The sequence below is a fragment of the Bos grunniens genome, chromosome 7, assembly GCF_055505025.1.
Source record: "Bos grunniens cultivar Pamir isolate PY7600 chromosome 7, Bosgru_T2T1.0, whole genome shotgun sequence".
Classification (NCBI taxonomy): Eukaryota; Metazoa; Chordata; class Mammalia; order Artiodactyla; family Bovidae; genus Bos; species Bos grunniens.
Window position 1 is genome coordinate 26,093,649 of NC_141171.1, and position 15,958 is coordinate 26,109,606.

General features: G+C 38.9%; 1 protein-coding gene across 50 annotated transcripts in view; it reads left to right on the forward strand.

Annotated features, from left to right (window-relative positions):
• The window catches only part of LOC147368940 (uncharacterized), a 509,652-nt gene that overhangs the window by 130,713 nt on the left and 362,981 nt on the right, over window positions 1-15,958 (forward strand). Inside the window, exon 4 of one of the 50 annotated variants that reach the window (XR_015166966.1) lies at window positions 9,366-9,862. The exons of 48 other annotated variants lie outside the window; for them this stretch is intronic. The gene's annotated coding sequence lies outside the window, so the exon portion shown is untranslated. Of the gene's footprint in view, window positions 1-9,365; window positions 9,863-15,958 lie in introns of those variants that run through there. One more of the 50 variants, XR_015166968.1, reaches the window with a different exon arrangement.

The window sequence follows — 15,958 nt, forward strand, 5'->3', positions numbered from 1 at the left end:
AAGAGAGACAGGAATCAGTGACCACAGGAAATTTCTGGTTTCTGATGGAAGGGGAACAGAATACCATGATTAAGGTCTAAAGCTTAAGGGAAGAAGTGAAAGTCTGAGGAGTCACTGTAGTAGATCAACTGTGCTATCATAAAAAAATGTGAATTTCTGCATCTCAGGGCAGACATACTAAATCAGAATGTCTTTAAAAAGGACCTAGGAATTTAAATTCCACTAATTCTCCAGGTAATTCTTTGTATGCTAATATTTGAAATCCAAATGAAGCCAGTTTAGAGATTCTTATTCAAAAACACATACACCACCTGAATGATTAGGCCTTATTCTAAGAATACGCGTGTAACTTAAGATCAAGCTAAGTAACAACTGATAATCAGTAATATTTTGTCTGAGTTGGCACTGCTTTTTACCTAAGTATTTCATTTCTCATGAATCTTGCTGAATATTATGTTTTTGTGTTTATTTATCTTTTAGGAAGTACTTAATGAACTAATACTCATTAAAGACTTTCTCAAATGGAGAGGCATAGTTGACTAGAACATCTGGGTTCTGAAGCTAGCTTCAATATTTTGACTTCTCTGGGCTTTGGTTGTTCTCTTCTGTCAAATATCAGTTTAGACTAAATTAGGAGCTGTGAAGTTAAGGACAGTGGGTGGAACTGGCCTGGCTAATGCTTGAGGAGTGACAGGAGGTGTGGCTGCTGGAAAGGGGCTGGCACTCTGCAGCTCTAACCACAGGCTGCCAAGAAAGAATTCAAACTCAGGATTGCCTGCATGTCCAGCTTTTCAAGAGGTGTTGGAAATCCTGCTTGTAAGATGAAATCTGATTGTTAAATAGTTGCTACTAATGTAAGATATCTAACATATAGCACAGGCCAATACTTTAAAGAACAATGCAAACATTTTGGTTGGCTAGATTTAAATTGTAGGCTAATTCATGGCCTTGTTAAGATCCTTATTAGTTCCCAAATCCTGTATATCTTCTGTTTCACAGCTTTTCATATTGCCAAATCTAGGCACCTGGAGATAACCTAAGTAGTAACTAGGAGAAGCTAGTTGCAGTGTGTTTATTTATAGACTAAATTCTGCTTCGGTGTAGGACATTTATATTAGTTTCAAAGGGATGATGCTCACAAGGTATTTAGCAAAGCAGATGCCTGATGGTAGAAACTTAAATTGTCATCCTCATTTAACATGTCATGGCTAACGACTGTGTCTATGTAAGTGAGTTAAGATTAGAGAGGACTAAAGAGGCTGAGCAATCAGATTGCCTGTAGTTTTCAAGTCTATCATGTAAGTGGTAGGGCATATGTTTCCATGTCATGTACATATACAGTGAAGATAGCTACTTAAGACAAATAAACATTTCTGTTATCTCTTTTACAAATCAAAGTCTTCAGGAATTTCTATTTCCCTCTCTGTATAATTCATTCAGCCTTTGAAAATTTGGATTTTTTTCATCTTAAATGTTGCTGCCAAGTTGCTTCAGTTGTGTCCGACTCTGTGCCACCCCATGGACTGCAACCTACCAGGCTTCTCTGTCCATGGGATTCTCCAGGCAAGAACACTGGAGTGGGTTGCCATTTCCTTCTCCAATGCATGAAAGTGGAAAGGGAAAGTGAAGTCACTCAGTCGTGTCTGACTCTTAGCGACCCCATGGACTGCAGCCCACCAGGCTCCTCCATCCATGGGATTTTCCAGGCAAGAGTACCAGAGTGGGGTGCCATTGCCTTGTCCCTCTTAAATGTTAGTTAAGTCCAATGCATTTTGTTGAATATAAAAAACTAGACCATTAAATAAAAACTACAATGAGGTACCACCTCACACCAGTCAAAATGGCCATCATCAAAAAGTCTACAAATAACAAACGCTGGAGAGGGTGCAGAAAAAAAGGAAATCCTATTACGCTGCTGGTGAGAATGTAAACTGGTACAACCACTATGGAGAATAGTATGGCGTTTCCTTAAAAAACTAAAAACAGAACTACTGTATGATCCATCAATCCCACTCCTGGGCACATATCCAGAAAAAAACCATAATTCAAAAATATACATGCATCCCAATGTTTACTGTAGAAATGTTTGCAATAACCTAGACGTGGAAGCCACCTATATGTCCATCAACAGATGAATGGTTAAAGAAGATGTGGTACATCGTATATATACACAATGGTACATATATACATATATATTTAGCCATAAAAAGAATGAAATAATGTCATTTGCAGCAACATGGACAGATGTAGACATTATCATACTAACTGAAGTAAGTCGGGCAAATACCATATGGTATCACTTATATGTGGGAACTAAAAAAGTAATATTAATAAACTTACTTACAAAACAGAAACAGAGTCACAGACATAGAAACAAACACAGTTGTCTAAGAGGAAGGGAGGGATAAATTAGGAGTATGGGATTAACAGATATATACCACTATCACATAAAATAGATAAACAGCAAGGATTTATTGTATAGCGCAGGAAACTATATTCAATATCTTGTGATAATCTATAAGGAAAAAGAATATGAAGCTGTACACGTGACACTAAAACAACATTGCAAATCAGTCATAGTTAAATTTTAAAAAGTCTATTGTATAATTTCCAAAATCTACTTTACATACATATCTGCAGTATTGACATCACATTCCCACACATATTTAAGTATACAGATAAAGTTCAGAAAAATTCCTTCAGTTGTATTTAGTGGTGCTTTCCCAAAGTTATTGAATTTTTACCCCTTGTGTTGAAATCCTTTTGCTATACTCAAGTCCTGGAAAACTTTAGAAGTTCCATTTGGCATTGTACTTAATACTAACTGACTCATTTGATATTTCCAAATTATTAAAGGCCTGAATATTTATAGAAGGGTTACCACCCTCTCTGCTCATTCACTCATTTTCTTTTTTTGAGAAGAACTTTACTGACTGGGGGACGCTTTCAGGGTACATTGAAGACATACTTGGATTGAGATGGGCATCCTTGTTCTGCCATGAACTCTAGGATTTGGGTAGTAAGACCTGGCATTTGTTGATTCTCTCTGTGCCAGATGCTTTTTGAACATTAATCATAACCTCACAACCATCCTGCATTACAAGTGTATTCCTGTATTACAAGTGAGGAGATTGAGGCTTAGAGATAGTAAGGACTTGTCTGAGTGATCAAACTGGGATCTGAACCTAATTCTGTATGGTTCCAATGTTCATATCCTGTGCATTACTTCCTGGTGCCTCCCAGTATTCCAGAATGGAGAGAGGGTTTTCTCAGCCCCAGTTTTCTCATCTGTAAAACACGGGAGTTGAACAATATAATTACTGAGGTCTGTTTCACTTTTAACATCCTATGCTGATATTTCAGGGCTTTCTGTTACAGAGAGTATGACTCATTCTTAGGCGAAACCCCCTTTGGATGTTTTCAGATACCTCAGATCCTGGCTGAGATTTTCAAACAGGATGTTGACAGATATACTTAATATTAATCTTGTCTCCTGTGGTATTTGGATTCCTGCCAATTCTTTGTCACTCAAAACAATGGAGAGCATTATTTTCTCTGTTCTTCTGTTTTCGCATAAGCCTGCTCTATACTGTTTCTCTTCCTAGTCCTGAGCCATGGTTTTATATTTAACCAGACCTTTGACTTAAAAAAAAAATCTTTATTTGCTCATTTGTACAACTATAATACAGATTTCCAAGCCTTTTTTAAAATCCACAATAATCTAGGTTTTCTTCAAAACATCTTGTAAAACGATGTCACATATTTCTAAAACTGGACAAAAATGATAAGGTGATGTCAGAGGATCACATTGCTAGTTTCCAAGTGAACTAGTAGAGTTAGGGAAGGTAAAATTTAAATTCTCTCCATATTATCTATGAATCTGAAATAGATATACATACTTGCAAGTATCAGTACTTCTGATTTTATAGGGATACTTTTTGAGCTCACATAGATTAAAGTATTTGGAATTCTAAGCTGCATCTCAACTAATGTCTGCATCTTAGATACTAAACCAATTTGTATAAAAGTTAGAAATGTATAGATAGAATTGCCCTTGCTACTTCTACCCTGGGATTAATCTATCTAATGATTAGGCTTACAGAGTAACAAAACAGAACAATGACAACAAAAAATAGCTCCTTGATTATCTCAGGACTGTCTAGCTTTTCTTTTGAGATAGTAAGGTTCTAAGACTTATTCTGTAACTTAGAGGCTTTCTCTATTTTCTCTGAAAATATAATGACATCAGATAATTGTACAACTTAATTTTGAAAAAAAAAAAGAACTTAAAAATCTTCAAATAATAATTATTGTAACCAACACTCTTTATGGTTTGTTTCAGCCTTAGTAATTTACACAACATCTTTTATTCTCATTCCTGATGATGATGGTCTGTTGAAAACCAACATTTGCTGAGCTTTCTTTATGCATGACAATAGCACTAGATATTGTGGGAAGACACAAATATGCTAAAGATGCTAAAGCTCTCAAAGGGCTTATGGTATAGTAGGGAAGAAATGAACCAAAATTGTTAGGTAAGCTGAAAGATGATAAATACCATTAAAAGAGCATAAATAAGTGCTTAAGGGGAATCTGAAGAGCTGGGCCTTTCACCTTGGATTTGAAGATCAGGAAACATTTTGAAAGGGACATCAGGAATTAGGGGAGGGTGTTCCAGAGAAAAGAAACAAAACCAAGATCTTCATGACTTTTGTTATTTGGTCCATTCTTTTTAAATTTGCTTCTGTATCCACCCCCTCTAGTGCATATCTCTCACCACGGTTAACTCACATTTATCATTTAAAACTGAACAGGGGCCTCATCCATCAAGATTCCTCCTCTATCCAGTAGGTTAAAGATTCTAACTCAGTTCGATTGAGATAAAGTCTTCTCAAGTCCTTCTCAAGTCTTCCTCATTTTATTAATTAATCTCCTGCCACTTATTTTCATAAGTTAGAATCCTAGGACTCATCTATGTTACCTTCATCTCCTTCCTTAACCCCCAAATCTAGTTCATCTCCATGTCTAATTCTACTCCCAAAATAATGTTTAAATCTATTTCAGAATAAGAAAAGATATATATATATATATATACACACACACACACACACACACATATACATACACACACACACACACATATGACATAATAGTAACAAATCTAATATCCCTGAAGTGGAGTAAGTAAATGAAGAGCAAAGTGGCAGGGGGTGAGGGTGTAAAGATACACAGGGACTAGATCAAAAGTAATATTTCAATAGTCCAGGTGAGAGGAATCGGGAGTGTGGACCATGAAAATAGAACTGAAAATTAAATACTGTTCAACTATAAAAAGGAATGGAATTTTAATGTGTGTTGCCACATGTGTAAAGCTTAAAAACATTATATTTAGTGAAATAAGCCAGAAACAGAAGGATAAAACTTATAAGAAGGACCTATAATGGACAGATTCACAAAAACAGAACGTAGTATATAGATTACCAGGGACTGAAAGAAAAGGGGAGTTGTTATTTAATGGGAACAAAGTTTTTGTTGAAGATGGTGAAAAAGTTTTAGATATCTATAGTGCTGATAGTTACACAACATTGTCAATGTGTTAAATGCCACTGAACTGTATACCTATAAATGGTTAGCATGATAAATAGCCCATTATGTGTATTATACTACAACAATTTTCTTTTCTTTTGGCCTCCCTGTGCAATGTGCAGGATCTTAGTTCCCCAACCAGGAATCGAGTCCCTGCCCCCTGCATTGGGAGTGCAGAGTCTTAACCACTGGACTACCAAGGAAGTCCCTACAAGAGCTATTGTAAATTAAATCCATTTTCTCCAGTTCTATTTTCGTGGGCCACACTCCCGATTCCTCTCACCTGGACTATTGAAATATTACATTTGATCTAGTCCCTGTGTATCTTTACACACTCACCCCCTGCCACTTTCCTCTTCATTTACTTACTCCAATTCAGGGATATTAGATTTGTTACTATTATGAAAATACATCAAACTGTTTCCCTAAAACATCCCTATACGTGCTATTTTCTTTTGGAGTGTGCTCATCCTCTTCCTTTCTATATGCTTGACTGCTACTCATAGTTCACATTTCAGTTGAAATATCATCTCCTTCTTAGGAGGATTTTGCTGATCTACCTCGTTAGAATTTTCTCTACTCCAAAATTTATTTTATGTCATATAATTCCATGTAAATTCTTCGCTGCACTTATCCTAATTTGTAACTTTTTATTTATTTAGCTTGAGTAACAGGGAAGATGGTGGTGCACTGCCTAAGATGGGAGAATATAGGGGAAGGCCATCTTTGCAGCACGGTTAGGTTGAAAGAGAAAATATAAAATTAACCTGCAAACAAATGAATCTGGCGTTAAAGGGAGAGACTTGGAGATACACATTTAGAAATTACTATACTATAGGTGATATTTAAGGCCATGAGAGTAAATGAGATAATCTAGGGGAAAACTAAGATTCATAGGAAGAAGGGCCTCTGGAGCAGGTTTAGAAGGTCTTCAAAGGTTCCATAGAGTAGAATTCAACAAATTAGAGGAGTAACCAATATGGAAGAAGAAAAACCAGGACTCTGTGATTTGACATCAGCCAAGAGTGGGAGGGAGGTGAGGAAGTGAAGACACTGCAGTTGTTTCCTTTGGAATGAGAGTGGGAAAATGGTGCCAAGTGATGAGGAATCAAAGGAAGCTCTTGCAGAGATGTGAGATACCAACATGTTCCTATGCAGATAGGAACGAGTCAGTAGAGAGGAGTGTATGATGCAAGTGTGAGATAGGGTAGATAAGTGATGTGCCTGGAGAGGTGAGAACCACGGGGTCTGGAGCACTAGTAGGAGGACAGCGCCTGGAATGAGAGGAGCCACACTTCCTCCACTGCTGACAGAGGCAACCAGAAGAACACTGGTGACAGGAGGAAGCAAGAACTTAGATTTGGTTGGTAGTGGGAAGGTGAGCATCTCCATTTGATGAGCTGTGTATACTCGGGGAGTTACAGGTGAGGTCATCAGCTGGGCGTAAGTGTGGAGGAGGGAAGAAAGTTGGAGAAGAGGCAGGAAGGGACGGAGCACTTGTCTTGGAGAGGGAGAAAGCTACCTACTGAGAAAAGATCATAGCTGTTCCGTGGGGAAAAGTTAAATGCTCATCTGAGCTCTGTAATCATACAAAGTGAAAGCACGATCAGGCAGGCTTTGTTATTGTGTCAGCAGATGTGAAGAACAGAGAGAGAGGACTTCTACCAGATACTTTGTCAGGTGATGAAGAGAGCGAAGATGAATGGATAAAAAGAGGTAAAGAAATAAATCTAGGAAGATATCCTGAGGCCAGTTCATGGAGGACTCTGAATGTTGGGTTAAGAAATACGACCTTTATTTTACAGACAATGAGAAGGCATTGAACTATTTCTCACTATGAAAGTGACATTATCTAAATTATACTCCTGTATAACTAACCTTCCTTTAATGTAAAGCACTGAGATGGTTAACAACAGCAACAAAAGACAACCCAGTATGACCACTTGTGAAGGATCAGGATTAGGTAATCAAGATCTAAGTGAAAGTAAGCAACAGTTGACTTGAACCAGACCACTGAAGGTTAAATTCTTAAGAGATTTTGGTGTCTTTGGCAACCAAACCAACTGGATGGGAATATAATATCAGGCTACAGGGGAGGGAATCCTACAAGCTGAATTGGGATGAGGCAGGATATTACTTAAGGTACTTGGCAACAGCTGTACATCAAGGGACATATTGATCAAGCACAGAATGAGTGAGAACCCAAGAGTCACCTTGCATATTGGAACCAAATAAATAATCATAAAGCTTTTGGTCATTGATAGGGCCGGAGGAGGTTAGGAAGTGTTCAGGAAGTAGTATGCATGATGGGCGGTGTTAGAGTACCTCAAGGCATAGACTGGCCAACACAAGGATGCTGGGTGGTAGCCTAAAGTGCTAAGTAGGACAGGGAGGCCAGCCCGTGTAGAGTGTAGATCAGAAAGGACTTTGGAATCAATGTTCAGTTCAGTTTTATAGGATGGGCCATTTTAATGATAATGTTTGAAAATGAACCCTGAGTGCTAGATTTTATGCCATCTAAATATATGTGTTTACCATCAGTGTGTGTTAAAAAGGTGAAAAGTCATAAAATAACATAGTTGGAGGTAAATCAATATCAGCTTATTAAAATATGGTATAGAGGAATCAGAATATTTTTAAAAAGAACAATTCTTTTTATTCAGAACTTTTTTTTTAAATTTATGGCATGTGGGATCTTAGTTCGACAAACATGGATTGAATCGGTGCTCCCTGCAGTGGAAGTGTGGAGTCTTAACCACTGGCCCACCAGGGAAGTCCCCTGGTAATACTTGAAATCAGTCCTTGGATGTGATAGTCTCCTTCTACCAGGGAGCCAGGAGCTGTGCTAGTGGTCCTACAGATATTACTGGCAATCTGAAAGTACAATCTGTTTCCTGGTAAATCTGCCAGTCAGGTTGGTTTTAAATTTTTAATTTTATAAGCAAACTTTTTCCAATGCCTAGCAGTTCATGACCATATTAAGCAACAGAGAACTAGGACAGAATTCCATTAAGTTTTATTCCATGTCCATCCATCCAACATTTTATGACCATCAAGTATCAGACACTGTGTAAGCTGTAGATACAAAGGAAAAACAAAATGCATTTCTGTTTCTCTTCAGGGAGCCCCTGGGCCTATCCGTAAAGAAAGGTAAAGAGAAATGTATATAATAGATGTTATGATATGGTATGCACAGAGTTTATGGGTGCATAACTCATGGGAAGGCTAGTGAGTGGGTAGGGAGATGGTAGTGGTGATGGGAGTGGTCCCAAAACACTTTGTGAAGAAGGATCAAAAGACAAGAAGGGGAGCGTCGGGAGGGGGGTAAGGGGTTTAAGTATCTTAAAAAGAGGAAATAACTAGTGCAAAGCCTTCATGAAATGAGCAGAGCGGCACTTTGGGGGAAATTTCTAATAGTTGCACATGGCTATAACATTTCAGTTAGGTTTGGACCTCATTTGTCTCATGCGGACTTTTTCTCTCTAGTATAATCTTTATATATTATGTTCGTAACCCTCCCTTGATTTGAAATTCAATCAGTATTTTGTTTTTACTCTTGCTTAATGTTTATAAGCAATGTGTTTAATGGATGCATGTAATAAATTCAGAACTAATACATAAAATTTCACTAAAATAGAAATATATGTGTGAAATCAGTCATTTTGAAAAGGATAAGAATATTAATTTATTGCCTTAAATTAAGCAAGAAGAAAGTTGATGTAAGTGATACAATAAAAGACTAGTAAGTCTTTCATTTTTCTTTGGGAGTGTTTTTAAAGCAGGACCAGCTTCCCTGATGACTCAGAGGTTAAAGTGTCTGCCTCCAATGCGGGAGACCTGGGTTCGATCCCTGGGTCGGGAAGATCCCCGGAGAAGGAAATGGTAACCCACTCCAGTATTCTTGCCTAGAGAATCCTATGGACGGAGAAGCCTGGTGGGCTACAGTCCATGGGTCACAAAGAGTTGGACACGACTGAGCGACTTCACTATAAAGACTTTTTATGTAATATTAATTAAAATTATCATCAGCATATGCTGATGATGAAGGAAAAAAGAAAACGTCAAGCAGTTTCCATTTCCTTAGAAATTTCCTTAGAAATGCCTTAGAAATTTCCTTAAGAATTTATTCTGAAGTGAATTTTTAGCTTCTTGATGCTGCTTTATTGACAAAGAAATGAAGGTACTTAATTCTGTTTGCCAATATTCCCATATATACATCTTTGTTTAGAACCAGTTTCTCCTAAATAAATTACTTCCCTTTGGCTTTAGATCAGAAGCAACCTCAAAATTTTCTCAAATTTAATTACTGACTCTTGGAACTTACACGGAAAAGTTATGGTTGTAAAAAAGAAAAGATCAGCCACTTGCATCTGAGAATGTTTATAGAATTTAGATGGATTATGCAAGGTCTGCTTCTAATATTTTCTCTTCTGATGATACAATTTTAAAAAATAAGCACTGATTCTTACTTTCAGAGTAGTCAGCTCTATATTTCCCTCATGGTCTCCCAACATTTCTCTTGGATTTGTGGTATTAATTATATTCCACTAACCTTCATTTCTAAGATTCTAAGACTTATCTGCTAAGATCCACAAATAACATTAGGTAAATATGCCATTTCCACTCTCTCATGCAATCCTATTTGAACTATAAGTATTCTGAAACTACATTTAGGATTCTGTAATATGGTCCTCGGAGAAGGCAATGGTACCCCACTCCAGTACTCTTGCCTGGAAAATCCCATGGGCTGAGGAGCCTGGTAGGCTGCAGTCCATGGGGTCGCTAAGAGTCGGACACAACTGAGTGACTTCACTTTCTCTTTTCACCTTCATGCATTGGAGAAGGAAATGGCAACCCACTCCAGTGTTCTTGCCTGGAGAATCCCAGGGACGGGGGAGCCTGGTGGGCTGCCGTCTATGGGGTCGTACAGAGTCGGACACGACTGAAGCAACTTATCAGCAGCAGCAGCAGCAGTATGGTCCTGGTTTCAAACATTTTGGGATATGAATGTAAATTTTATTTTAATAAATGTTTTGATTTTTAGTTCTGATAATACAATCGCTATAAATATAAGACATTAAAACTTTGAAATGAGAAGCATTCTGCTTTTAAAACTCCAGGTAATCTTTTAAAAAGGTTATATATGAATTAATTAGCATTATGTATAACTACAAATAAAAATGAATAGTGTCTGGTTGTGGCATACATTACAAAAAGTAAAAGCATATTGAAATTAACTATCTTTTGTCAGAAATTTAGTTAGCTACATAGCATAAGATGAGAGGCCTTAGCACTCATCTTGGGTTAGAAAAACCTACTCACCCTAAAGAGCTATCAAAAGTGTTACTCTGGCTTGAAAGGGACTATGTTAAATAGCTGAAGTCAGAATCCTGGCATACACAGTTCAGTGTGATAAAAATTTTGCTATCCAATAACCTAATAAATATTAAAAATAAATAAGATCATGGCATCTGGCTCCATCACTTCGTGGCAAGTAGAGGGGGAAAAAGAGGAAGCAGTGACAGATTCCCTCTTCTTGGGCTCTAAAATCACTGCAGATGGTGGTTGCAGCCATTAAATCAGAAGACGACTGCTTCTTGGCAGGGAGGCTATGACAAACTTCGACCATGTGTTAAAAAGCAGAGACGTCTCTGCCGACAAAGGTTCATATAGTCAAGGCTAAGGTCTTCCCAGTGGTCACATACTATGCTGAGAGCTGGACCATAAAGAAGGCAGAGTGCTAAAGAATTGATGCCTTCAAACTGTGTTGCTGGAGAAGATTCCTAGAAGTCCCTTGGAAGGAGATCAAACCAGTCAATCTTAAGGGAAATCAACCCTGAAGACTGATGCTGAAGCGGAAGCTCCAGTATTTTGGTCATCTGGTGTGAATAGCCAACTCATTGGAAAAGTCCCTGATGCTGGGAAAGATTGAGAGCAGAAAGAAAAGAGGGCATCAGAGGATGAGATGGCTGGATAGCCTCACCGATGCAACGGACATGAACTTTGGCAAGCTTTGGGAGATGGCCAGGGACAGGGAGGCCTGGACACTGCAGTCCAGGGGGTCTCAAAGAGTTGGACATGACTGGGTGACTGAACAACAACCTTATAAATTTAGGATCTTTTAAGATCATACTAGGTTTCTATAGAATGAAATACATTTTATCCTATTGACCCAAGTCTTGTAATGCTTGTTCTGCCTTTGAGGACTCCTAAGAATTCTTGTTTTCATCCATGCATGAAACATACATGTATCTCTCCACCGTCTCTCCTGCGTCCTTTTATTGCCTTGACCTCGGAGATTCGCCTCAGAGTTATAATTGATCACTTCCTGAAGATACAAATTCTGTTTGTGGCTGAGAGCATTTCTCTTTTCTGTTTGACAAGTTCTATTCAGAATTCCCTGAAACAGGAAGAAGGCTCCCTCTTTATTCACTAGAAATTGCTCAGAAAAAAAAGGGACCTTTGTAAAATGCTGAGGCTGTCATCCTTGTGGGGCAGATGTTCTAACAGTCTGCCCAGGTTGAAATGACAGCTTGTCACGGCAGGACTTCAGGTCTTCCTGGAAAATCACACGGACATTCTCTGATCATTTCTGGGATTAAGGAAAGCATCTGCAGAAGAGCAGTGGTGTTTTCAGATCTTGTAGGCACTGATTAGTATGCCAGCATGATGAACACTCTTCTCCTGGATCCAATCCATATTAAACAAATCAGGAATAATATTGTTCCTCTTTCTTTACCTCTTTCTTTTCTCTTAGTTCTATGTTCTTTGTCCAGTATCAAATTGTGGTTTAATTTGATTGGAAAAAATTAAAGGTGTAATAGGGTAATAATCTGTTCCAAGGTAGTATATCTTTAATAACAAATATTCTTGCAGACTACTACATTGCATGTAGGTATCTAATGTATGCATAAGAACATAAACCTAACACAGTCCCACTGACCAGAAAGAAATCCCATGTCTTCAAACAGAAGTTTCCCACCTGTCTGGTATAGTCTGGTCCTGTGCATCTTTTCTAAATTTGATCTGATGAGGTCAAGCTCCCCTCACACCCCTCATTCCTCCAAATTTATACATATGACTGATGTAGCCGGCCTGTAACTTCACCCTTCTATCAGGAAACATTGAGTCATTAAATAAAATAGCATTGTGGTTTCTGGGGAATACACGAGAGAACATTTTTCACTTTTTCTACTTTAGCACCAAGAGTTTTTTGTAGCAGGAACAGCTGCACCAGTATCTATAGCTGACTGACAATTGTTTGCAACCTCAAGCTCTCCAATTCATCTTGTGTTGACAAATCTCCATCTGCTTTGTTTGACAAAGGAGTGCTCAAAATTTCTCTGTACATTTCTAATTTCTTGGAAGGACGTATCTTCCTTCTCCGCTCTGGTCTGGGTTTTCTTTCTTTCTTTCTTTTTAAAGCGGTATTTCCAAAACAGCACATTCTCTTCTGGTGATCATAACAGTTTCCAAGGTTAACTAGGAAACCTTTGAAATTGATCAAGCTCTAATTCCCATGTGCCTTGTCTGACATTTAGCTGGTGCTTGCCCTTTCATCCAAACTCTCTGGATACAGGAGCCAGGAGACTTAAAAAAAAATAATAATAATAAAGCTATTCCTAAGGGATAGACAGAAGGAAGGGAGCACCATTTCCTGATAATAGTATAATTCCAAAATTAGTCTCAGAAACAAAGGAGGGAGGGGGCCTTGACATCATTGAATTCCCACAGCTGGTATAGCTAGCAAATACTGGCTGTCACCCAAAAATTTCAGAATGAATCTTCTTACCCTTTGTTAATTATAAAATAAATAGATTTCCAGACTTTTTGCAAGGAAGGGCTTGAATATGCAGTTTGAAAATGATAGGGAGAGAAAGAAGAGAAATTTTGTACTTTCCTCACAAGATAAAACTGATCTTCAGTTCATGGCTATCTTCGCCAAGTTTATGAACTTTACCTAAAATAGATTAAAGGGGACAGTGAGAGGTTTGTTGTTTCGTTTTGGTTTTCTGTCCAGAAACTTTTTGCATCTTCTCTCTGGTAATATCCTCTAGTCCTTGACCTTTGGCACATGACCCAGATGTGGCCTCTGATAAAATCCTGTTGTCTTAGGTGCAGCAGGTGATGCATGGATAAGAATGTGGTACAACTATAGTCAATCACATGTCTTCCTTGAGATTTCTGTATCGAATCTGTGAGAAATAAGTTGTATTCCCTTTGTCATCAGTTAGTTGCTTGGTTGTGTCCGACTCTGCAACCCCAAGGACTGTCACCCGCCAGGCTCCTCTGTCCTTGGGATTTCCCAGGCAAGAATACTGGAGTGGGTTGCCATTCTCTCCTCCAGGGGATCTTCCTGACCCAGGGATTGAACTCAGGTCTCCTGTGTTGGCAGGTGAGTTCTTTACCACTGAGTGGGGAAGACTTCTGTTCCCTTTAGTTCAGTACAAATTAAGGTTCTTTGGTTGCAAGTACAAGCCTAAGCAGACTGCTTTAAGCAAAAAAAGAAGTTTATAGGAAGGATATGAGAAAGCTCTCAAATATTGAAGGAATGCTTAACAACCCAACCTTGTGAAGTTTGTCAAATATCAGAAGCTCAGAGACAATTTCTTCAGGGAGCAGGGCCAGACATACAGGGTGAATTAACTCTAGCTTTTTTCTGCCCTTCTTCATTCAACTCAGTTCAAGATTCACATTCCTGAAAAAAAAGCAAGTGTCATTGGCTCAGTTGGTCACAGGCCTTTCCCTGGGTCAAGTAGGAAAGGGACAGTGTGACTGACAGTCCCAACAGACCACAGAGAACAGGAGAGGCATAGTTCCCCAAAGGAAAACCATGCTCCTGTTACTAAAAGAAAGGGATGTTGTTCTGAGCAGGCAGAAACTGATGTTCACTAAAGATTGACAACTCAAGACAGCCAGAGGATCTTTCCTGATCTGTGCCTGCAAGAGGTCAGATGGGGTCAAAGAAGACTCCAGAAACTCTGCTCAGCCTCACTGCCAGCCTTCAGTTCGGTTCAGTTCAGTCACTCAGTCGTGTCCGACTCTTTGCGACCCCATGAATTGCAGCACTCCAGGCCTCCCTGTCCATCACCATCTCCCAGAGTTCACTCAAACTCATGTCCATCAAGTCGGTCCAGACATCTCATCCTCTGTCGTCCTCTTTTCCTCCTGCCCCCAATCCCTCCCAGCATCAGAGTCTTTTCCAGTGAGTCAACTCTTCGCATGAGGTGGCCAAAGTACTGGAGTTTCAGCTTTAGCATCAGTCCTTCCAAAGAAATCCCAGGGCTGATCTCCTTTAGAATGGACTGGTTGGATCTCCTTGCAGTCTAAGGGACTCACAAGAGTCTTCTCCAACACCACAGTTCAAAAGCATCAATTCTTCGGTGATCAGCTTTCTTCACAGTCCAACTCTCGCATCCATACATGACCGCAGGAAAAACCATAGCCTTGACTAGACGGACCTTTGTTGGCAAAGTAATGTCTCTGCTTTTGAATATGCTATCTAGGTTGGTCATAACTTTTCTTCCAAAGAGTAAGTGTCTTTTGATTTCATGGCTGCAGTCGCCATCTGCAGTGATTTTTAGAGCCCCCCAAAATAAAGTCTGACATTGTTTCCCCATGTATTTCCCATGAAGTGATGGGACCAGATGCCATGATCTTCGTTTTCTGAATGTTGAGCTTTAAGCCAACTTTTGACTCTCCTCTTTCACTTTCATCAAGAGGCTTTTAAGTTCCTCTTCACTTTCTGCCATAAGGGTGGTGTCATCTGCATATCTGAGGTTATTGATATTTCTCCCGGCAATCTTGATTCCAGCTTGTGCTTCTTCTAGTCCAGCTGCCAGCCTTAGCAGCTCGTAAATTTCTTTTTGGTTAAACTAGTTTCATTTTGGTTTCTGTCACTTGCAACCAACAAAGTCCTGAGTGACGTCTAGTTTTCACATGAGTTATTTTTAGGCCTACAGGTCTCTACAATGTCCTTTTGAAAATTAGAACCACTCCAGATTTGTACATATAGAATAAGAAAGATCTTTAGGGATCTTTGTGCAATAAGATCTCTAAGCTTTTCAGGGACTCCTAGGAAGTTGTTTATCCTTGAGGGAACTTCTGAAATCAATGAGAAGGCTTTGGCTTTGGGGTTCTATTCCAGGAAGTGGCTCCATTTCAGGAAGAACTCAGTGGACAAAGGAAGAGGCAGCCTGATGGGTAATCTCTAAATGAGACAAGGGATTATAAAGATAAATATAAGCTATTACCATGAGGTAAATACAAAAAATCCTGAGGGACTTGTTACACTTAGAAAGTACACCTTGAAGTTATTATTCGTATTCTCTCATGGTCCCTACTGTTAATTTCTGGTGGTTATTGGTCTAGG